At 38.7% G+C, this 25,355-nt stretch overlaps 1 protein-coding gene and 1 pseudogene across 3 annotated transcripts in view; one reads left to right on the plus strand and one right to left on the minus strand.

The window, feature by feature from the left end:
• RAB6A (RAB6A, member RAS oncogene family) overlaps positions 1–25,355 on the minus strand; it is a 116,920-nt gene that overhangs the window by 46,661 nt on the left and 44,904 nt on the right. The gene's annotated exons all lie outside the window — the stretch shown is intronic.
• On the plus strand, positions 999–5,894 carry LOC106007349 (annotated as a pseudogene).

Here is a 25,355-nt window from a genome sequence, read left to right on the forward strand (position 1 = left end):
AGCGACCTGGGACTGAGCTCTGCACTAGACTCCCTGCGGGAGCCTGCTTCTCCCTCTCCCCCTACTTGTGCTCTGTATCTCTAATAAATAAATATTAAAAATTAAAAAGGAAATAACTAAGAATTGCCCATCTTAAAGAATAAAACTAAGGAACTTACATTATCAGATTTCAAGATTTACTATAAAGCTACAGTTCTAGGGGGCCCTGGGTATTTCAGCTGGTTGAGCATCTGCCTTCGGCTCAGGTCACAGTCCCCAGGTCCTAAAATTGCACCTGGCGTCAGGTTCCCTGCATCTGCTTCTTGCTCTCCCTCTCTCAAATAATTAAAATCTTAAAAAAATAAAAAATAAAGCTACAGTTATAAATAAGACAATGTGGTATTAATATATATATATAGAAAAAAAGGCCAGCAGAAACAAAGTCCAGAAACAGATCCACATGTGTATGGCCACTTTATTTATGACAAAGTTGTGTCAACAAAATTCAGCAGGAAGATAAGGGACAACTCAATATCTGAATGGAAAATAAAAAAGAACCCTGACCCCTACAACACTTCACACAGGACACAAAAAATTAATTAAGATGGATCACAGCCCTAACTGTAAAAGCTTAAACCTTAAAGCTTCAAAAGTACAGGATAATACCTTTATGTGCTAGGGGAGGCAGAGAGTTCTGAAACAGGACTCAGAAAGTAGTAAGAAAGAAAACTATTTAAAAGATGAACTTTATCAAAATTAAAATTTCTAGAGACAAAGAGTGAAAAGCAAACCCAGATTGGGAGATATGTGACAGAAATAGTTCCACCATGACACTGTTGAGGAGCTACTTAACACCCACTCTCCAATGAAACTGGTAAGAATTTAAACAAAACAAAACAAGAAGAAAACATTTAAAATCTCTGGAAACAGTCCTAAAGGCATAAAGCAAATGACAAAACATTTCTCAAGAAGATATATACTAAAACTAAAAACTGGGGTACTTGAACCAAAAATACCCCATGCACAAAAACGTTAACAGTTTTATTCGTAACGGCCAACGATCAGAAGCATTCCAAATTTTATCAATAGGAGAATGGATAAAGTGTGGCATAGCCACAGGCAAAAAAAAATCTTACTCATATAGACAACAACATGGACAAATTTCCAGACATTACACAGTAAAAGGGGGCCAGATACAAAAGAATATATACTGTATGATTCCACTTATATGAAGTTTAAAACTGGAAAAATTAATTGATGGAGACAGAGGTCAAAATAGTTGTAATTTCTGAAGTTTCTAACTGGAAAAGAGAGCCAGGGGAAATTCTGAGTGCCAGAAGTGACCTATATCTTCATCTGAGTGGTAGCTGTAAGGATGATAAGTATGTTAACTTTTCAATAAGTCATATACTTAAGATTTGTCCCTTTTCTGACCTTTACTGGATGATACACTTCGAGAATCTTAAAAAAAAAAAAAAAAGTAGGGGCGCCTGGGTGGCTCAATTAAGCTTCTGACTCTTGATTTTGGCTCAGGTGGTGATCTCATGGTCTTGAGATGAATCCCCACATTAGGCTCCCCACTCAGGGGGAGTCTGAGATTTTCCCTCTCCTCCTCCCTCTCCTCCTCCCCACTGCAAGCATTCTCTCTCTCTAAAATAAATAATTGAACGGTGCCCAGGTGATTCAGTCGTTAACTTCTGCCTTTGGCTCAGGTCATCACCTGAGGGTCCTGGGATCAAGTCCACCATCAGGCTCCCTGCTCTGGGGAGCCTATTCTCCCTCTCCCACTCTCCATGCTTTTGTTCCCTCTCTTGCTGTGTATCTCTCTGTCAAACAAATAAATAAAATCTTTAAAAATATATATTTTATTGGGGCGCCTGGGTGGCTCGGTGGGTTAAGCTGCTGCCTTCGGCTCAGGTCATGGTCTCAGGGTCCTGGGATCGAGTCCCGCATCGGGCTCTCTGCTCAGCAGGGTCCCTCTCTCTCTCTCTGCCTGCCTCTCCATCTACTTGTGATTTCTCTGTCAAATAAATACATAAAAAAATCTTAAAAAAAAATATATATATATTTATTTATTTGTTTGACAGAGAGAGAGCACAAGTAAGCAGAGTGACAGGGGGGAGAAAGAACCAGGCTCTCTGCTGAGCAGGGAGCCTGATGCAGGGCCTGATCCCAGGACCCTGGAATCATGACCTGAGCTGAAGGCAGCCGCTTAACCAACAGAGCCACCCAGGAAACCCCCAAAACAGATAAAATCTTAAAAAAATTAAATAATAATAAAATAAAATAAAGCTTAAAAAGGGTAAAACGCTTCATTATATGTATGTTATTTTAAGTAAAAAGCGTTTACCTGTATGAGGGTTTTATTTACCTTGTTATATTGTCAAAGTTGCAGTCTAAACATGAGAAAAAAAACAGACAAACCCAAACTGGGGTGATACTCTTAAACAAATCTGGCCTCAAGAATTGTTAAAAAATCAAACAGATGGGGCGCCTGGGTGGCTCAGTGGGTTAAAGTCTCTGCCTTCGGCTCAGGTCATGATCCCAGGGTCCTGGGATTGAGCCCCGCATCGGGCTCTCTGCTCTGCGGAGAGCTTGCTTCCTCCTCTCTCTTCCTGCCTGCCTCTCTGCCTACTTGTGATCTGTCTGTCAAGTAAATAATTAAAATCTTAAAAAAAAAAAATCAAACAGACAGAACTATCACAGATCAGAGGAAACCCAGGAAATGGGAAAACTAAATACAATGTGGCACCTGGACTGCATCCTGGAGAAAGGAGATTAATGAAAAAACTAGTAAAATCCATATAATGTCTAGAGTTTGGGTATAAATATTAATATACCAATATCAGTTTCTCAGTTTGGGTAAAGTTACCATAGTAATACAAGATGCTAAAAAGGGATAAACTAGTTAATGGGTAAATGGAACTATACAATGTTTTCAATTTTTCTGTAAATTTAAAATTAATCCAAAATAAAAAGTTTATCAACAAAGGTAAAGCATATAGACATGATCTCTAAATAAAAACTTTCAGGGGCACCTGACTGGCTCAGTCTGTAGAACATATGACTCTTGATGTCGGGGTTGTAAGTTCAAGCCCCAGGTTGAGTGTAGAGATTACTTAAAATCTTTTTTTAAAAAAAGTATAAAGATTTGTATTCTTCACTATATATACATTATGCCTAAATTTAAAAAAAAAAAAAATCTAACAAGCCTCAGAGCTGGTACTTATACCACGGCTTGATCCCTAAACAGTCTCGTCCCTAAACAATGGGTCACAAGATTCTGGTTACCTGATACCAACAGTAAGCTTAGGTAACAGTGTCCTGACTCTGAAGTATACTAACATCCACTTGAGTAAATCTGTCATTCAAGTTCAGTAAGACCACAATAAAAGTCAGAAAGCAGAGACTTTATCAACCTTACATAGACGTATGAACTATTCTATTCTTGCTAATAAATGGTTAATAAACATCTATTATGTATGGCAGAAAAAGGAAAAAAATGATGTAGGGAGGAAGGTCGTAGCTAACTAAATCAGGGTACCACGGAGGAAGCAGGTGACAGAAACAAAATAAGAACTGGCCAATTGTTAATAACTGAAGTTCTATGACAGTATTTGGGGAATGAAAACTGAAACCAATTACATTCACAAGGCTTACTATCTGCATAAACATGACTCTACCACTCTACTGTTATCAACCTGACTTTACTATTCCAGGAAATTCTTCTCTAGGAAAATAAAAGTTGCAAATAACTATTATTCCTTTCTGTTAAGCCACCCAGTTTGTAGTAATTTGTTAATGTAGCCCCAGGAAACTAATATAGCTACTAAGCATTGTCTCACTTACCATGGAAAGCAATAAACTCAGATTTACCTTAATAGTAGGTTGTTTGGGTGCCTAGTTTTAGGAAGTCAGCATTGAATGGAGTTCATTATACTATCTGAACTATTGTGATATATGTTTGAAACTATTCATAATAAAAAGTATTTTAAAATGTTTTCAGAACATATCATGGCCCCAATGTGAAAATCACTACTTCACAATTAAACCATGACAAAGGGGGCGCCTGGGTGGCTTAGCGGGTCACGCCTCTGCCTTCAGTTCAAGTCATGATCTCAGGGTCCTGGGATCGAGCCCCGCATCGGACTCTCTGCTCAGCAGGGAGCCTGCTTCCTCCTGTCTCTCTGCCTGCCTCTCTGCCTACTTGTGATCTCTGTCTATCAAATAAATAAATAAAATATTTTTTAAAATAAATAAACCATGACAAAGAATGTTCTATCATATTCTAACTCAAATGTCCTATTTTCTGCAAAGCCTTTATCCAAATACCCTAAGTCTTTGTAGCTCCATCCTCTATGCTCTCCTAATACTTGGTACATACAGCCTTAACTACAGCCCTTTTCCTTAGGTTGAATGGGTCCTACTCTGAATAAGGGAGCCCTGACTATAATGGTAACAAAGGCTATGAATCCTAAATAGTACTGTGTCACTTTTTCCCATTTAAAATGGAAGAAGCAGGTGCCTGGGTGGCTCAGTGGGTTAAGCCGCTGCCTTCGGCTCAGGTCATGATCTCAGGGTCCTGGGATCGAGTCCCGCATCGGGCTCTCTGCTCAGCAGGGAGCCTGCTTCCCTTCCTCTCTCTGCCTGCCTCTCTGCCTACTTGTGATCTCTCTCTCTCTCTGTCAAATAAATAAATAAATAATATTTAAAAAAAAAAAAAATAAATAAATAAAATGGAAGAAGCATTTTGGGCATTTTATTTCAAACTCCAGTATTAGTAAAGCTAACAAAAAACACTCCATGAGGAGTCTAAACCAGAATAGGGACAGCCTTTCCTACCGCTCCACTTGGTAGTATTTATCAAAAACAGCAATGTGCAGTTGGATCTAGCATGCAGTTTAATCTGAACAAGTATCTAAAGAAAATAACTAGACAAGTACATAAAGATTTAGGTGTAAAACTAGTCACTATAAGAGTAAAATTTAGACATAGCTTTCTTTTCAACAGGTCCATGGTTATATAAATTATGGTATCTTCATAAGGTCCACAGTATTAGATACCTATTCAGATTGCTACAGAAATCTTAGTGCCATCAAGTTGTTTAAAAAAAAAGCTATAGCTACAGAGCGGAGATAATGAGGAGGCTGCTTCTGGCTCCTGCTCTCACAGCCACTGCAGTACACTGAGCTCCACAGAGACAGAGCCAGGGCAAGTGAGAGCCAGCCGGGCACTGGGTGACTCTGTGCCTCGCTGAGGAAAATAATTAACCACGGGCAAAGGAGATCCTAAAAAGCTGAGAGGCAAAATGTCATCATCATATGCATTTTTTGTGCAAACTTAACGAGAGGAGCATAAAAAGCAGCACCCAAATGCTTCAGTCAACTTCTCTGATTTTTCTAAGAAGTGCTCAGAAAGGTGGAAGACCATGTCTGCGAAAAAGAAGGAAAATCTGAAGACATAGCAAAGGAGGACAAGGCCCATTATGAAAGAGAAATGAAAACTTATATTCCCTCTAAAGGGAAAACGAAAAAGAAGTTCAAGGATCCCAATGCACCCAAGAGGCCTCTGTTGGCTTTTTTCTTGTTTTGTTCTGAGTATCGCCCCAAAACCAAAGGAGAACATCCTGGCCTATACACTGGTTATGTTGGAAAGAAACTGGGAGAAATGTGGAATAACACTGCTGCAGATGACAAGCAGTCTTAGGAAAAGAAGGCTTCTAAGCTGAAGGAAAAATATGAAAAGGATATTGCTGTATACCGAGCTAAAGGAAAAGCCTGATGCAGCAAAAAAAAGGATTTGTCAAGGCTGAAAAGAGCAAGAAAAAGAAGGAAGAGGAGGATAAGGAAGATGAAGAGGATGAGGGGGAGGAAGATGAAGACGAAGATGATGATGAGTAAGTTGGTTCTAACGCAGCTTTTTTTCTTGTCCATAAAGCATTTAAACCCCCTACAGACAACTCATTCTTTTTAAAGAAAAAAATTGAAATGTAAGGCTGTATAAGATTTGTTTTTAAACTGTACAGTGTCTTTTTTTGTATAGTTAACACACTAAAGAATGTGTCTTTAGATAGCCCTGACCTGGTGATATTTTCAACAGCCACTAACCTTGCCTGGTACAGTATGGGGATTGTAAATTGGCATGGAATCTTAAAGCAGGTTCTTGTTGGTGCACAGCACAAATTAGTTATACATGGGGATGGTAATTTTTCATCTTCAGTTGTCTCTGATGCAGCTTCTACGAAATAACTCTTGTTCTATTAATTGAATACCATTCTGTAATTGCAAAAAAAAAAAAAGTTGCAGCTGTTTTGTTGACTTTCTGAATGCTTCTAAGTAAATACAATTTTTTTTTATTAGTATTGTTGTCCTTTTCATAGGTCTGAAATTTTTCTTCTTGAGGGGACGCTAGTCTTTTGCTTTTGTCCATTTTGGATCACATGGATTATTACAGTGTTTATCTTTCCATATAGTTAGCTCGTAAAAAGCTTTTGTCTGCACCCTGCATACTCATGAGGAGGGTAATAAAAGTTGAACTGAGACAGTTTTCACCCAGAACTGAAACTCAAAACTTGATCAATTGATACCAGATCTCACATAGCCCAGGCATGTTTATAAAGTAGAGTAACGAGTCTAGTCAGTCACACCATGGGATTAGGAGAATCAAACATTTTGAAAAGTCTGTCCTTGAAGGACTAAAAGAAAAGTATGTTCTAATCTTTACATAAGGACTCTACATCCTTTAACTCCCATTACCATGTAATGGCAGTTACAGTTGCAGTCCCCACATTAAATACAACCTGAGAATGTATCCCCAAAAGCATGAACTTAAACTATAAGACTGCCATATTAAATTTTTTGTTGACAATCCCAGCAAAGGCTCTGGGGGGAAAAAAGGGCTGGCTGTAAATGTTTTCTCCTATTTACTGAATATGGGTTTCTTAGGAAACTTGACTTTCATTAAAGGTATTTTTAATTAATTGGGCCAACTTATAAAATGTATGCCGCATTTAAAATCAGGTGTATTTTCCAAATTATAGTTTGCTCCTTTAGATAAGTCAAACAGACCTGAGGGAAGAAGACACTTGACACTTTGTATTTCAGTATGAGTTACCTGATTTGAATTTGATTTTTCTTTACAAAACCCTAACCCATTCATTAGACTCATCTTTGTATACACAGCAGTTTAGGGAAAAATGTGGCAATTTTGTGGTTTTTTGAGATTATTGTTCTCTTAAAGTGCCAGTGTTTTAAAATACTGTTCTTGTAATTTTACACACTTCTGTGATGGAGTGCTGTTTTGCTGTTTAATTTTGACTTGCATTCTTTCTATTTGCATTTGTTTATGTAATTTCAGGAAGAATACTGAACATCTGAGTCCTGGATGGTACTAATAAACTAACAACTGCAAAGGTTTAGAAAAAAAGCTATAAATTCATTAAAATTTTGCTAAAGCAAAAATATTCATCACCCATAATGAAAAAAAGTAAATCTAAAATCCCTGCACACATGTGGATACACACGTGCATGCTTGCTCTCTCAAATAAATAAATCTTTAAAAAAAAGATTTCAATTTATTTATTTCACAAAGAGAGAGAAAAAGAGCACAAGCAGGGGGAAACAGCAGAGGGAGAGGGAAGCAGACTCCCCACTGCACAGGAGGCCAGATGGACTCAATTTCAGGACCCTGGGATCATGACCTGAGCTGAAGATAGCTGCTTAACTCAGAGAGCCACCCAGACTCCTATCAAATAAACAAATCTTAAAAAAAAAGTTCTAAATACAAAAAGGTATATATTCACTCAAAAGATAACTCTCTAAATAGCTTACTTCAGATTAGCAGACTACAATGAAATGTTATAATATCCCATTCTGATGCATGTATTTGTAAGTAATCTCTAAAAATTACAATATCACTTACAATGCCCCCTTAATCCCCCTCCAGAAACAAAATAAAAATTCTAGCCCAATTTCAAAATTTATAAAATAAGTTCTGAAATGAGACAGTCTGCAAAATACTATATACTCTCATAATTCTCTAAAGAACAGGCATGACAATAATCTCAGTGGGACTCCTATTCCATTTTACTCTACTGACAGCCATGGCAAACAATTTAGGAATGAAATCTAATCCAAATGGTAGGGCTGTATCTTTTATTTGTAGTCCAAAGCAAATATAAGAAAAGATCATATTCATATTTCTTCATTTTAATGAGCACATAATAAATACCAGGGATGATGCAAATGCTGAGATTAAAAAACAAAAACAAAAACACAGTCCCCATTCAGTTTAAGTGGGGGAGACAGAAAAAATTACTGCAGTGTGATAAAAAATATAGAAGTGGGGCACATGGCTGGCTCAGTCGGTAGAGTATGAGGCTCTCAGGCTTGGAGGGGTCATGTGTTTGAGCCCCACATTAGGAGTAGAGGTTATTTAAAAAAAAAAAAAGTACAGTGGAAGTATGCACAGAATGTTGTGGGTGGGAAGGGAAGAGTCTTCTAGATGGCTGGAAGGTCAGGAAAAACTTCCCAGAAAAAAAATAACTTTAAAGCTGAGGTTGGAAGTTGAGGTTAGCTAGCTAGAAGAAAGCAAATGGCATCACAAGTCTCTAGCAAGGACCATGAGCTATTCTATATAAGAGGGCTTACTTGTACAGCTTTATTTATTTTTTTAATCTTATCTAGAATGCATCTAAAATGAAATAAATTTAAATATATAGCTCCATTTCTACATGGGGGTATGTGAATTCTTTAAAAACAAACCAGAAAAGAACATTTGCAATAATAAGCCATAAATAATAAGCCAATAATAATGAGCCATAAAAGACTGTAACTCTAAATTACAGTCTTTCTGATGAGATTTTACTTCTAATATTGAAACTGTCCCAACCAAAAAAAGCTATTACTGAGTGAATTAGCAATATTTGAAGAAGCAGTTTCTGGGTTGGAATCCCAGTTATTCCTTTTTTTAAAAATTGAGATATAATTCATGTAAGGGCCTACTTAGCCAGAGCGAGCCATTTTGTTGTTTATGCAGTAAACTTAGATTGGACCTGGCCCTTCCCCCCAGGAGAAAAGCGCTTAGAGGGACGCCTGAGTGGCTCAGTTGGTTGGACGACTGCCTTCGGCTCAGGTCATGATCCTGGAATCCCGGGATCGAGTCCCGCATCAGGCTATCAGGCTCCCAGCTCCATGGGGAGTCTGCTTCTCCCTCTGACCTTCTCCTCGCTCATGCTCTCTCTCACTGTCTCTCTCTCAAGTAAATAAAAAAAAAAAAAAAAAAAAGAAAAGCGCTTAGAAACAGAACTGGTGAAATATGACTGACCAGCCCCTGATAACAGAGCCCACATACAAGGATGAGTCCGGCCAGGTGGAAACGTCCAATCCGTGAAAGTGCATGTATTACCTCCCTACCCACCAAGGATGAGCCAGGCCAGGTGGAAATGTCCAATCAAGGGAAAGCGCACGTATTACCCGCCAAGGAGTGTGAGCCCCGCCTTTTGGACACCAGACAAAGGCATCAATTCTAGCCAAGGTCATAGGCTGAATGAGATGACTATCATGGGGTAGAATGTAATTCAATTGGCCACCTCTGTGTGGCTAGGCTCAACCACATGGCCTTTACTCTATAAAAGTTAGTCTGTGAGACTCTTTGCAAGAGAGGGCCAGTGGGTTTGATTCTCGATGCTTGGCGGGAAATAAAGCTTTGTTTGACCTTCGCTTTGTATCAGTCTCGTCCTTTTGTCTACAGACCCTTTCAATTCACGAAAATTCACCCCTCTAAAAAGCAAAATGCAGTGTTTGTATAGTATATTCACAAAGTTATGCAACCATTACTCTAATTCCAAAACATTTTCATTACTCCAAAAAACTCCCATATCCATTAGCAGTAAATCCCTAAAAACCCTCATCCCTAGAAACCTTTAATCTTTCTACCCTATGGATTTGCCTGTTTTCCAGTCCACATTTTACCACCTATGTAATTTGTAGCTTAATCTTTCGGTGCCCCAGTTTCATCTATAAAATAAGCATAATAATAACTCTATATCAAGGAATGGTTAAGACATATAAAGTGATTAGTATGACTGGATATGCTTAGGGAACATAAACAATTCTTAGAAAGCATGGCAGAAGGTAGTCCTCTTTGTAACAATTTAAGATTTCAACTGAAGAGTGAAGATAACCCTACATGAATCTAGAATTTAGGTATTTCCTAATTGAAAACAAGTCATAAAACAAGACCAACAAATTTAGAGGCGTAAAATCATATAATATATGTGTTTTCTGCCCTTGGTGAAACTGAACAAGAAATTTTAACTAAGATACTTAGAAAGTCCCAGAGTGTTTGGAAATGAAGTAATGTACTTATAACCTAGGTGTTCAAAAAGAAATCACAAAGGAAATTTAAAAATAATCTGACTGAATGATAATGAAAATATATAATATATGGCATGCAATATTCATAATAACCAAAAAGCGGATGCCAAATGTCCATTATCTGATGAATGAAACAAAATGCAGTATATCCATTCAATGGAGTACTATTCAGCCACAAAAAGGAACAAAGTACGATACATGTCATAAGGACGAATCTTGAAAATACCATACTGGGGCGCCTGGGTGGCTCTGTGGGTTAGAGCCTCTGCCTTCGGCTCAGGTCATGATCCCAGGGTCCTGGGATCAAGCTCCACATCGGGATCTCTGCTCAGCGGGGAGCCTGCTTCCCCCCCTCTCTCTGCCTACTTGTGTCCGCTCCCTCTCTCTCTGTCAAATAAATAAAAAAAATATTAAAAAAAAAAAGAAATTAGAAGTATTTTGTACTGAATAAAAAAGACATTGGGGGGGGGGGGCGCCTGGGTGGCTCAGTAGGTTAAAGCCTCTGCCTTCGGCTCAGGTCATGGTCCCAGGGTCCTGGGATCGAGCCCTGCATTGGGCTCCTTGCTCAGCAGTGAGCCTGCTTCCTCCTCTCTCTCTGCCTGCCTCTCTGCCTACTTGTGATCTCTGTCTGTCAAATAAATAAATAAAATCTTAAAAAACAAACAAACAGAACAAAACAAAGACATAAGGGAAATTTATACAACGTGTACACTTATATGCAGATTAGCTTAAAAAAATATCAGTAAGCCACATATATATCACTCAAGAAGTTGGAAAAAACAGCAAAGGAAAGCCAAAGAACCATAACACAGGAATTAAAGAGTAGAAATGAAAGAGAAAACACTAAACTGAGAGGACTGAGAAGGCTGATGAGTAGTCTCTGAAAAAAAATTATTAGATTTATAAACCTCTAGCGAGTCTTTTTTTTTTTTTTAAGATTTTATTTATTTGACAGAGATCACAAGAAGGCAGAGAGGCAGGCAGAGAGAGAGAGGGAAGCAGGCTCCCCACTGAGCAGAGAGCTGGCTGTGGGGCTCGATCCCAGGACCCTGGGGATCATGACCCCAGCCAAAGGAAGAGACTTTAACCCACTGAGCCACCCAGGCGCCCCACTAGCGAGTCTTATTAAAAGATACAGATAATGACTATTAGAAATTAATGAAGTATGATTACAGATTCTACAGACATGAAAGCAATATGGATAATTTAGGCTAATAAATTTGAAATCTTAGATGAAATATTCAAAATCCTAGAAAAACAAGAGGTAAATAAGCAGGGCAAAAATCTTACAGTCTTATGACTACTAAAGAAACTGAAGTTCCATTTTAAAATACTTCCCCATAGGGTGCCTGGGTGGCTCAGTAGATTAAAGCCTCTGCCTTCAGCTCAGGTCATGATCTCAGGGTCCTGGGATCAAGCCCCGCATCAAGCTCTCTGCTCAGCAGGGAGCCTGCTTCCCTTCCTTTCTCTCTGCCTGCCTCTCTGCCCACTTGTGATCTCTTGTCTGTCAAATAAATAAATAAAATCTAAAAAAAAACTTCCCCATGCTCGCAAAAGGCCTAGAATTGCCACGCCACACAACTCTTAAAAGAATAAGGAGGGAGGATTTGCTCTCTGAGAAATGAGCCATTTTTATATAGAGTTATATATAGCAAATTTGGTAATGGTACAAGGATAGACAAATCAACTGGTAAAATAGATATTCCAGAAACAGACCAATTAATTTATATACAGCTGATTATTACAAAACTGACATAGCAAGCAATGTGGAAAAGCACTGTATTTTTTTAAATACATGATGTTTGGGTAAATATGTACCCATCCTGAAAAACTTTAAACCTGACATCTATGTCACAGTACACATCAAAATCAATTTCAGATTGATTATAAACCTAAATGTGAAAGAAAAAGCAAATAAGCAAAAAAAATTCAAAATACTTCTAAAATATAATACAGGAGCCTATCTTCATTACTCAGGAGATGGAAAAACTTCTATAGGACACATCTACCTATTTTAAAAGTAATATTTTCTGTCCATGAAAAAGTTGCCATTGAGTAAAAAAAAGCAAGTAAGCATAGGTTGGTCTATTCAAAAGACAAAACAAAAAACAAAAAACAAAAAAGAAACAAAATAATACAACCCCAAAAACAAAAACAAAAAAACTCTTTTGTTTTCTTTTTCTTTTTTTTTTTAAGATTTTATTTATTTATTTGACAGACAGAGACCACAAGTAGGCAGAGAGGCAGGCAGAGAGAGATGGAGAAGCAGGCTCCCTGCTGAGCAGAGAGCCCGATGCGGGACTCGATCACAGGCCTGGGATCATGACCTGAGCCGAAGGCAGAGGCCCTAACCCACTGAGCCACCCAGGCGCCCCCTTTTGTTTTCCTTTATGGAGAATGAAGAACACACTTCATTGGAGGATGAAACAACAGTTTAAGATTCTACCACACAGTATCTGTATCATGGGTTAAAAGTCTCTCTTTAAACTGTGACTACAGCGGGGCACCTGGGTGGCTCAGTGGGTTACCCAATCTCCAAATAGTAGATCAGGATCTCAATTTCTCATGGGGTCAGAATTCATTTGAGTTGTTGCATCCTTTTTATATTGAGGTTAGCCCTAAATTCCAGAGAAAAGTAGAATCCACTTAGGTGACCTCTTGACATCATCCAAAGACATATTTTAGCACCCTTTCATGTACTCCTATCCACTCATGACCATAACACTTCTAAAAATTAAAATGCCTCCTTTTCACATAAAGATTAGATACATTTAATTTTAAGACAGCATTTCTACTCTATTTGCATTTCTTCTATATTCTCTTGAAGCTCTTTAAGCTAAGCTTATATTCTTCTCCAAAACACTTTTCAAAATCCCTGATAGTGCATTCATTATATTTTTCTATATAAAGCAGTTTTATATGACAATTTCAATCAGAGCCTAACCAATCTTATCCTGAATACTGAGGCTGTTTATTTTTTGTTCAACATTATTTTAACATTTGTACCTAAAACTCCCGTGCAAACAAATACTAATACTTCTACAACTTTTTCAGCTTTTCTCTTCTTGTTCAGATCTCAGAACTGCAAAGTAGCTAGCTATTATCTTTTTTGTATAGTATCATTGCAAACATAAAGACTTTCTTCATGGGCACCTGGGTGGCTCAGTCAATTAAGTGTCTGACTCTTGATTTTGGCTCAGGTCTAGATCTCAAGGTCCTAGGATCAAGCCCTGTGTCAAGCTCCATGCTCAGCACAGAGTTTACTTGTCTCTCTCCCTCTGCTCTCCCCTCCACACCTCCCCCACCCCGCCCCACTCTCTCTTTCATAAATATAAAATCTTTAAAAAAAAAAAAAATTGGAGGGCCTGTGTGGCTCAGTGGGTTAAGACTCTGCCTTTGGCTCAGGTCATGGTCTCAGGGTCCTGGGATAGAGCCAGCATCGGGCTCTCTGCTCAGCGGGGAGCCTGCTTCCCACCCCCTGCCTGCCTCTCTGCCTACTTGTGATCTCTCTGTCAAATAAATAAAATTATTTTTAAAATCCTTTAAAGGATCTTTTAAATAGCACATTTTCATTTAAATAGCACATTTTAATTCCATGATTAAATAAATCTGTGATTTTTCCTTGCATATAGAAAGCATTTTGAAATGATTCTGTGAACTCAGTAATACAATCATTAACAAAGCAAATTTTATCAAAACCACTGAACTTTACTAAAAACAAATGTTTCTCATCTTACTCTCAATTGTAAGTTACATGCATTTAGAATTGTCATACGGGGACACCTGGGTGGCTCAGTTGGTTGAGTGTACGACTTTTTTTTTTTTTAAAGATCTTAATTTATTTACTTGAGTGCTCGCTTTGGCAGCACATATACTAAAATTGGAAAGATTTTATTTATTTGAGGTAGAGAGCAGGAGCCTGGGAACAGCAAGAGAAGCAGGCTCCCTGCTGAGCAGGGAGCCCAACACAGGGCTAGATCCCAGTACCCAAAGATCACGACCTGAGCTGAAGACAGACACTTAACTGAGCCACTAAGGCACCCCTAGCATCCAACTCTTGAATGTGGCTCAGGTCAAGATCTCAGGGTCCTGGGCTCTATGCTCAGTGGGGAGTCTGCTTGAGGATTCATTCCCTCTGCCCCTCCCCACCTTCATGCTGGGGCACGCGCTTCCCTCTCTAAAGTAAATAAATAAATCTGAAGTAAAAAATGTCATATAAATTACAAACGTCCAGTACTGCAAAATATCTGAGAAACACTTAACTTTATCTAACAAATTTAGTTGATATAGCTCAACTTTCCAGAGATGATTAGTTTTTCACCACTTTGGTTTGGGGAACATCTAAGTATTCTATATTTTCTGCATATATTTCACCTATATAAAATTTATCAAGGAGAGTGCCTGGGTGGCTCAGTGGGTAAAGCATCTGCCTCTGGATTAGGTCATGGTCCCAGAGTCCCAGGGCCCCAGGGTCAAGTTCCCCATCAGACTTCCTGCTCTGAGAGGAGACTGCTTCTCCCTCTGCCTCTGTCTCTCTTGAATAAATAAACAAATAAATAAAATCCTAAAAATAAATTATCAAGGAAAGGTAATAATATACAAAAAAGTTTAGTGCTTTAGTGCCAGAGCTCTAGAACCAAACTGTTGAGTTGAAATCCCAACCTGGCCACTTACTAATAACCTTATAGAATTGGGTCAAGTTCCTTAACCTCTCTGCGCCTCAATTTCCTCAAAGTAAAATGGGAATAACACTAGTACCTATTTTATAGGACTATTTTAACTTTTTTTTTTTTTTTAAAGATTTTATTTATTTATTTGACAGACAGAGATCACAAGTAGAGAGGCAGGAACCCAGCTCCCTGCTGAGGAGAGAGCCCAATGAGGGGCTCGATCCCAGGACCCTGGGATCATGACCTAAGTCGAAGGCAGAGGCTTTAACCTACTGAGCCACCCAGGGACCCCTATTTTAACTTTTTATTGGAAATAATTTTAAGCTTACAGAAAAGTTATAAAAATGGTACAGAGAATTCCAGTATACCTTTCACTCAGCTTCCCCTAATAAGAACTCTTAAATAGCACAACTAACAAAACTGTGAATTTAACAGTGATACAATGCTATTAACTAAACTACAGAATTTATTTGAGTTCCACCAGTTTTTCTACTAATGTTCTTTTTCTGTTCCTACTGATCCAACCCAGGACCCCACACACTGTATTTAGCTGCCATCTCTCTCTAGTCTCATCTCATTTGTCCTATTTCCTGTCTTTCCTTGTTTTCCTTGTCACTTCTGAAGAACACTGGTCAGTTATTTTGTATATGCCCCTCAATTTAGATTTGTGTAATGTTTTTCAGTAGATTGAGGTCATGCATTCTTTGACAAGACTACCACAGAACTGATAAGCCTTTCTCACTGCATCATAACTAGAGGAACATGATGTTACACTCTTATTCCTGATGTTAACCCCGATCACTTGGTTATACTGACCTCTACATAATTTCTCTACCATAAAGTTACTGTTTTCCTCTTGTAAATAATAAATATCTTAGGGGAGATACTTCGAGACTATACAAACATTCTGTGTCTTCTCAAACTCTGGCCCACTAATTTAAGCATTCAAAACAGATCTTGCCAGGGATTCCTAGCTAGCTCAATCAGTATAGCACCACCTCTTTATCTCAGGGTCATAAGTTCAAGCACAATGTTGAGTATACAGCTTACAAAAAAAAAGATCTTGCATACAGCAATTATTACTATGGTATTCTATGGGTGATTCTGTATTTCCATCATTCCATCTACATTTATTAATTGGAATCCTTCTATAAGAAGAATGTTTCGGGCACCTGGGTGGCTCAGTTAGTTGAGCGACTGCCTTTGGCTCAGGTCATGATCCCGGACTTCCAGGATCAAGTCCCAGCTCCTTGGGGAGTCTGCTTCTCCCTCTGACCTTCTCCTCTCTTATGCTCTCTCTCACTCAGTCTCTCTCAAATAAATAAATAAAATCTTTAAAAAAAAAATGTTTCAGGGCACCTGGGTGGCTCAGTGGGTTAAAGCCTCTTCTTTCGGCTCAGGTCATGGTCTCAGGGTCCTGGGATCGAGCCCCACATCAGGCTCTCTGCTTGGTGGGGAGCCTGCTTCCTCATCTCTCTCTCTCTACCTGCCTCTCTGCTTACTTGTGATCTCTGTCTGTCAAATAAATAAATAAAATCTTTAAAAAAAATAAATGTTTCTTATTTATTTAACTATGGATTCATGGATACTTAATTCTGTGGGTTATAATATCATCATTTTTTTTTTTGCTCAAATTATCCCAACTTTCTCTATTGGGTGTGCTTTCACACTGGTTCCTGTGCCATTTCAATAAGCCACCATTCCTTCTTAAACACTTCCTTACTTTGAGCACTAGAAGATGCTCCAGGCTCATTCTGTATTTTCCCTGCCCCAGCTCTGAAATCAACCATTTCTCGAGGAGCTTATATGGCTGGTTTTAAGGATTAAATCAATTAGGATTGTACAATACTTAAAGCAGGGCCTGGTATGTAGTTAGTAATCAAATGTCAGTCGACACTACTTTTCATGCAAACAAATATATTGTCAGGAAACCACAAAAAATGGATTTACTCACAAAATTAAGGTAGTCTTGACTATTCAAAAAGAAATTTAGTGGCTTGAAAAGAAATACGTATTTTCCAGGTACAGTTGTCAGGAGGTATTTTATATGGAGTTTAATATTCAGCTACAAAGGGATACTGAGCACTGTATTAGGTTGTTAGGGCTGCTATAACAAAGAATCACAAACCGACTGGCTTAAACAACAGGAATTTATTAGAGGACACAAACCCAAAAATTCTGAAAAATACAACAGTTTTTAAATAGTATCAATCAGGGGCACCTGAGTGGCTGAGTTGGTTAAGTGTCCAACTCTTGGTTTTGGCTCACGTCATGATCTCAGAGTTGTGAGACTGAACCCCTCCATCAGGCTCTGTGGTGGGCATGGAGCCAACTTGACATTTTCTCTCTGGTCCCTCTGCCCTGCCCCCCCCCCCCCCCACGGTCACGGTCTCTCTCTTCTCTTAAAAAAAAAAAAACCATAATATTGATCAGATTGAGGTTGAAACAACTATTTGGGTTGTTTACATAAAAGACTAATTATTTCACTCTCAGAGGTTTTAAAAAACAAATGTACAATATTTTGGAGAGGGGGGTACCTGGTGGCTCAGTCGTTAAACGTCTGCCTTTAGCTCAGGTCCTGATCCCAGGATCCTGGGATCCAGTCCCAAGTGGGGCTCCCTATTCAGTGGGGAGCCTACTTCTCCCTCTCCCACTCCCCCTGGTTGTGTTACCTCTCTTGCTAATATCTCTCTCTGTCAAATAAATAAATATTTTTAAAAATTAAAAAAATATTTTGGAGAGAAAAGTAAGTTCAACTAAAGAATTTTGAAAGTTCAGAAGGAATGCAGTAATGTAGTCAATCTTTTTGTAGGAAGGACCTACTTTCAATTTCTGAAAGCTTTGAGAATATTAAATATGCAGAATAAATAAGAGTGCCAACATTATGTTTATGGGTGGAACCTGCCAAGGACCATCTATGCAATCCATACTATATACAGGGGTGGGGAGATTCTTCTCATTTTACATATAAGGAAACTGAGGCATAGAGAAGATAAAGTAAACTCTTTAAAAAGCACATAATTTATAAAGTGGCAGAGCAAAGACCACAGTTCAGTTCTCCCGACACCTTTTGTTAAGACTTTCCCCCCATATCTTATTAAGTATAAAAGTTTCACAGGCCAGGCGCCTGGGTGGCTCAGATGGTTAAGCATCTGCCTTCAGCTCAGGTCATGATCTCCAAGTCCTGGGATCCAGTCCCAGGATCTCAACCGGGATCTCAATTCAGCAGGGAGCCTACTTCTTCCTCTCCCTTTGCCTTTCCCCCTGCTTGTGCTCTGCCTCGGACTCTCTCAAATAAATAAGTAAAAAAAAAAAAAAAAAGTTTCACAGGCTAAAGGAAAGAAATATTTCATATTAAACAACTAGATAAAAGAGAGAGAGTTTACAAATGAGTAGTAACTTTAGTAGTTATTTAGTTTTTCCTATTTACTCAATGTCAATGTGATGATGCTCTGTCACCTTCTTAAAGAAAGACCACCTTACCTGGAGCACCAAAGAAAGAGAATAAAATAAAATAAAATAAACATAAGCAAAAAAGGAAGAAAGACTTTCCAGCTTCCTAATGACTGGACAGATTCATTATTTTATGGTCACCTATATGAAGGACATTATGCTAAATACCAAGGACAGAGTTCTAAAAGACTAAGCGTCATCACATTCTCTATTTCCTTATCATAATCAATTTAATTCACCTTAATTATAGAGATAATTTGAAGTATACATGCATAAATTTCTGAAGGGACAGGCTTCAGTTTTTAAGAGAATGGTTAAATCTAGATCCAGGAATAATTAGAGGCTACTTACATTAAAATGAATTAAAATGAAATTAAATTTAGAAATCAGTTTCTCAGTTGAACTACCAAGCATATTAAACGGCACAAATAAAGAACAGTCCCATCAACGCAAAAGGTCAGTTGGACAGTGAGGATCTAGAGATTCTGAAATATTGTCTCAAAAACACTTAACAGAAAGGAAAGCAGGGGGCGCCTGGGTGGCTCAGTGGGTTAAAGCCTCTGCCTTCGGCTCAGGTCATGATCTCAGGGTCCTGGGATTAGTTGAGTATCTGCCTTCTGCTCAGGTCATAATCTTGGCGTACTGGGACCAAGCCCTGTGTTGGGCTCCCTACTCGGCAGGAAGCCTGCTTCTCCCTCTCCCACCCCCCCTGCTGTGTTCCCTCTCTTGCTATGTCTCTCTGTCAGAGAAATAAATCTTAAAAACTAAACATTTTTTTAAGATTATATTCATTTATTTGAGAGAGAGTAAGTGAAAGATAGAGACAGAGAGAGGATGTGTACAAGAAGAGGAAGAGTAGCAGAGGAAAAAGGAGAAGCAGACTCCCTCTGAGCAGGGAGCCCATGTGGGGCTTGATCCAGGGACTCCAGGATCATGAGCTGAGCCAAAGGCAGATGCTTAACCAACTGAGCCACCTAGTTACCCCCCAAAATAAATAAAATTGAGAGAAGGAAGGAAGGAAAGAAAAAAGGAAAAGGAAAGGGAAAGGAAGAAAAGAAAGGACGGAAAGGATAAGAAAGGAAGAAAGGAAGAATCCCAGAGTGCCTGGGTGGCTCAGTCAGTGAAGCTAGCAACCCGATTTTGCCTCAGGTCATGATTTCAGGTTCAAGAGCTGGAGTCCCAACCCTCCAACCCAGTGCTGCCTGGGATTCTCTCTCTCCCTCCGCCTACCACCCCACCCAGCTTGCAAGAGCATATTGTCCCTCAAAAGAAGAAGGAAGAATCCTGAAATAATGGCTTCTGTGGGCAACTGTATCCATTATTGTCAAAAATGTACCAATAAGAAGATTCTCATCTTTTAGCAGACATACCAAAATATTTACAACAGGGTATATGGGATTTACTTCAACCCACTTCCGTGTGCGGGGTGGGGAGGAAGACAGGTGCTATCGATGAACAAGCCACAAGTTGATAATTATTGAAGCTGAGTAATAGTTTATGGGTTCTTGATGCTATTTTCTGCATTTCTTTTTAAGTTTAAAATTTTGCATAATAGGGGCAACTGGCTGGCTCAGTTGGTTGAGCATGGAAGTCTTGACTTCTGGGTTATGAGTTCATGCCCATGTTGGGCAGTTTACTGTAAAACATAATAAAATAAAAAAATAAGGGTGCCTGGGTGGCTCAGTGGGTTAAGCCACTGCCTTCGGCTCAGATCATGATCCCAGGGTCCTGGGATGGAGTCCCACATCCGGCTCTCTGCTCAGCGGGGAGCCTGCTTCCCTCTCTCTCTGCCTGCCTCTCCATCTACTTGTGATTTCTCTCTGTCAAATAAATAAATAAATAAAATCTTTTAAACAAATTTTTTTTAAAAAATAAAATTTTCCAAAATAAGTAGTTAAGTAATATTTTAAGAACCCAGACACATATTTGGTTAAATCACAAATCCACTTTTCAAATGTTATTTATACCTAATGCTTACTTCTGAATTCTTCTGGACTCTCCAAAACCCTACTGAAACTTTTTTTTTATAAATACAGCTTTTTTTTAAAATATAGATTTTATTTATTTATTTGACAGACAGAGATCACAAGTAGGCAGAGAGGCAGGCAGAGAGGAAGCAGGCTCCCCGATGAGCAGAGAGCCTGATGCAGGGCTCGATCCCAGGACCCTGGGATCATGACCTGAGCCTAAGGCAGAGGCTTTAACCCACTGAGCCACCCAGGTGCCCCCTACTGAAACTTTTTATTTTGTTACTTTTTTTAACAGATTCTATTTTTAACTAATCTCTATACCCAACATGGGGCTTAAACTCACAACCCCGAGATCAAGAGTCATGTGCTCCACCTCCTAAGCCAGCCAGGTGTCCTGAAACTACTTTTTAAAGTTGGCTCTTGATAAATCCAATGAATGGCTTTTCCAAGTCATCATTTTCCTCAACTTCAGCCACTGACTGATTCCAGCTTCATACCAGACACTTAGCATGTCAAACTTTCCTCCTCCTAAGTTAGGTTTTTTGTTTTGTTTCATTTTTTCTTTTAAGTATCTTCTTTTGGGGCTCCTGGTGGGTGCAGTTGGTTAAGCATACCATTCTTGGTTTCAGCTCAGGTTGTGATCTCAGGGTCATTGAGCCCCACAATGGGCTCCATGCTCAACGCAGAGTTAATACCCTCTCTCCCTCTCTACTATCTCTCAAATAAATAAAACTTTAATCATTTTCCTTTATGTGCATTTATTACTGTAAGCAACCTTGAGGCTTTTCTGAAGCTAAGTAGGGAAAAAAAACCATAAATTATTTACTAATTCAAATATATTAAGTGAGCTTCTGCTACATGTCAAACATTACAATGTGCTTAGAATATAGTAAGGAACAAGAAATTCACAATTACCACCATTACAGAACTTACAGAACAAATGTAAAACGGAAATTTTAAGGGTCCCGAATATAAGGAATGGAAACCTATTCTGAGGAAGTCAGCAAAGACTTCTTTGAAGAGTGACTTGAAGTGAAAAGCTAAAGGATACAAGGGAGTTAACCAGGCAAAGGGGAAGAGGGAGTCTGTAACAAGACAGAGATTAGAGAAAAGTTACAACTGAAAAAAGGCCAGTTTGACTGAAACAAAGAGAGATGGTGGGAGATATATTCAAGATAAGAATGGACAGATGGAGAAGAGCCATATATGGGTCATGTAAATCATTTAGAAAGATTTTAGACTTTTTGAAACCAAATAAAGGAAACCTCACAATGAAGTCAGGCGGCCAGGAGGGGGAGCTCTTATACCATGCCATTCATTGCAGGCCTTTGCAGACCCAACAGGAAGAGACTTCTATGGCATTTCCAACAAGCAGCAGCCTTCTTCAATACCACAGCAGGATAATGTAAGATTTTTTTGCCTGCCTGGCAATAGCAATAGCCCAGCCAATAAGAGACTGTCCAACTCAGCAAATGAAAAGCCACTACACTTTCAACTCAAAATTCACTCCAACAGGTTTTTTGTTTATAGCAGGCCTTCCAAACTCCTTCCCTATCTCTAAAAAGAATGTTCCCCTCCCCTTTGCTCTCCAGACTTGCCTAGGGTTTACCATGACTAGCTTGTCCTGAATTGCAATTCCTCTAAAATTTCCAAATAAACCCGTTTTGCTAATAAAATAACTGGATGTTTTATTTTCAAAGTCAACATTACTTAGTGATCAGAAGTAGGATCCAGAGAAGCCCCTAAAAATTCCAAAGCTGGTGAGCAAACAATTGCTGATACCCACAGAACCCAATGAATTCACTGCTTTCCCAATGACCCTAAAGTCTGAGGGTCTCTCCTGGATCTGAGCTCTGCTCTCCTTGCATTTAAGCTCTCTGGCATAAAAGCCTTTAAGTTTTTTCCTTCTTGTTTTTATGAAGGGATTACCCTAGTGGTTACTCTTTTCTATTTGTTTCATTTCTGTTTGCTGAAGCTTCATGGTAAGAAACTCATCCTGTTCAAAAGGGGGAAAACAAGTGATTCCAGTGTTGGTTTTTGTTTTTTTGTTGTTTTTTTTTTAAGATTTTATTTATTTATTTGACAGAGAGAGCCAGTGAGAGAGGAAACACAGCAGGGGGAATTGGAGAGGGAGAAGCATGCTCCCCACTGAGCAGGGAGCCCCCCCGGGGCTGGATCCCAGGACCCTGAGATCTTGACCATAGCCAAAGGCAGACACTCAAAGACTGAGCCACCCAGGTGCCCTCCCGTGTTTTAGAACAGCTGTTGGGAAATAGCGTTCCTGTTCCTCCTAGTTAAGATATCCAAAGACAATGGGACGCCTGGGTGGCTAGTCGTTAAGCCTATGTCTTCCACTCTGGTCATGGTCCCAGGGTCATGGGATGGAGCCCTGCATCAGGCTCCCTGCTTGGCGGGGAGCCTGCTTCACCCTTTCTACTCTCTCCGTTTGTGTTCCCTCTCTCGCTGTGCCTCTCTGTCAAATAAATAAAAATCTTAAAAAAAAAAAAAAAAAAAAAAGAAAGATATCCAAAGAGAAGATACATTCTATCTGGTCCTTGGACCAGCATCTTGTGCCTTTCTGGAAAAATGGGTAAACTCTTGGATAATTTGGAATTGTAATGGTCATGGGGGAAGCTCTGACTTAAATAAATCCATGTTAAGGGGCACTCTTAAAAATGCAGATCCCGGGGTGCCTAGGTGGCTCAGTGGATTAAAGCCTCTGCCTTTGGCTCAGGTCATGATCCCAGGGTCCTGGAATCAAGTCCCACTTCGGGCTCTCTGCTCGCTAGGGAGCCTGCTTCCTCTTCTCTCTCTCTCTCTCTCTGTGTCAAATAAATAAATAAATCTTAAAAAAAAAAATGCAGATCCCAAATCTCTCAGATCCTCCCCTTGGTATGCAGAAGCATCTAAAAGACATAATGACTTAAAAAACAGGTCTGAAAGGATCCTTACAGCATGCAAATAAAAATGTTTCATTAAGGGGCATGGGATGGCTCAATCGTTAAGTGTCTGACTTTGGCCTGGGATCGAGCCCACATCAGGCTCGATGTGAGCCCACATCAGGGAAGCCTGCTCTCCCTCTCCCACTCCCCCTGCATCTACTCCCTTTCTCACTGTGTCTCTGTCAAATAAATAAATTAAATAAATTAAATCTTTCAAATTTTTTTTCATTAAAAAAAAAAAATGCTTTGGTTACCTGAACAGGTTAACTTTGTCAGTCCATCTGCCAGAAAAAAAACAATTTAGATCCAACTATTCTTTTTAGTTTTGTACCTAAAAGAAGGGTAAGATTTTTTTTTTTTAAAGATTTTATTCATTTATTTATTTACTTGAGAAAGAGAGAGAGTGAGTGAGCGCACTGAGCATCGGCCTGGGCATGGGGAGGTGGGCAGGAAGCGCAGAGAAGGAGGGAGAAGGACAAGCTGACTCAGTCCTGAGTGCAGAGCTCTATGCAGGGCTCAATCCTCCGACCTGGAGATCATGATCCCAGTGAAAACCAAGAGTTGAGACACAACCAAATGTGCCACCCAGGTGCCCCAAGGCTAAGATCTTTAAAACAAAAGCTGTAAGATTTCTGTATCTGTATGTTTCTGTGTATCTATATATACACATGACACTTTTCTACCTCTGGATGGTATTGCCAAAATTCATTTGTAAAGAGCTCTACTTGACTGGTTTAAAGAAAAGTAAGTGCTTATAAAAATTTAGTAAACTAAACCAAATGTTTTTCAAGTTCACATGATCTGGGATAATCTTTGATAAATAAAATCTAGTTTAAGTTTGTTGGGGGTTCTTTGTTGTTTCTGGTTTTGCAGGGTTTTTTTTTGACAAATTTGTTGGTTTAATGAAGACAGACAAGTCTCAGAGTTATCAACATTGGATATAATACTAACACGCAACTTTTATTCCACTTGGGTTTATTAGTTAAATAAGTTCATGACATCTTTGTTGTGAAACTTGATGGCCGACTTTGACTAATGCCCCATGAAGTTTCTGTAACCTAAACCTAATTGCTGGTTATAAAATTACTCAGATAGACAAATGAAAATGGGCTAAGAGTTTTTAGGTAAAATAATTTAGGAAAGCAGCAGCTTTCCTAAACATTCCCTAGTAACTCAAAACTTTATAGGCTTTTACCAAGTTAAATTAAATGATAAAATTTCATTATATTACTAAGATCATTTTCTAAATATGATAAAATACTACAACAATAATTACTAAATACAGATTATCCATTTTGGCTTCTTATTATAGAGAAACTAAAGATATTTGGGTCGACTAGTAAACATGTTTTATGCCATGCTCAGAAAGCACATTTCTAGAAATTATAAAATGTATTATAAATTTGCCAGATTGCTTACATCTTAGTTTTCACTGAGAATTAAGGATTCTAAGAATTAGGAATTCCAATTAATATATGTAAAGCTACTAAAAACCAATAAAGATGAAAGAAAACAACTGTATATGAGAAGTATAAAGTGGTATACAATGCCCGTTTTCAGTAAAAGAAGGTATGAGGAACGGAAATGCACTGTGGTGAAGGAAACAAAAGTGATTCTGTCCTAAAGAAAAGCTGATTATTTTGGAAAGGCAAAGAATAAGGGACAAACTAAAATGGACACAGGAAGTTATAGAAGGTTTTCAGGAAAGAAATCTTAGGAAAGGAATCATATGTACAATCAAGCTAAGATCAAAATGCATTTGTTTAAAAATAAATTTTAAAATTAGAGCACCTGCGTAGTTCAGTCGGTTAATCACTCAACTCTTGATCTCAGGGTCAAGTTCAAGCCCTACGTTAGGATGCATTTTTTTTTTTTTTAATGTAATATCAGAAGTATACTGGTTCAAAACTGAATGGCTTTGTTAAAAAAAAAATTTCTTAGACTAATAAATTGTAAACAAAGTTT

The sequence above is a fragment of the Mustela putorius genome, unplaced genomic scaffold, assembly GCF_011764305.1.
Source record: "Mustela putorius furo isolate JIRA1106 unplaced genomic scaffold, ASM1176430v1.1 tig00003987_pilon_pilon_pilon, whole genome shotgun sequence".
NCBI lineage: Eukaryota > Metazoa > Chordata > Mammalia > Carnivora > Mustelidae > Mustela > Mustela putorius.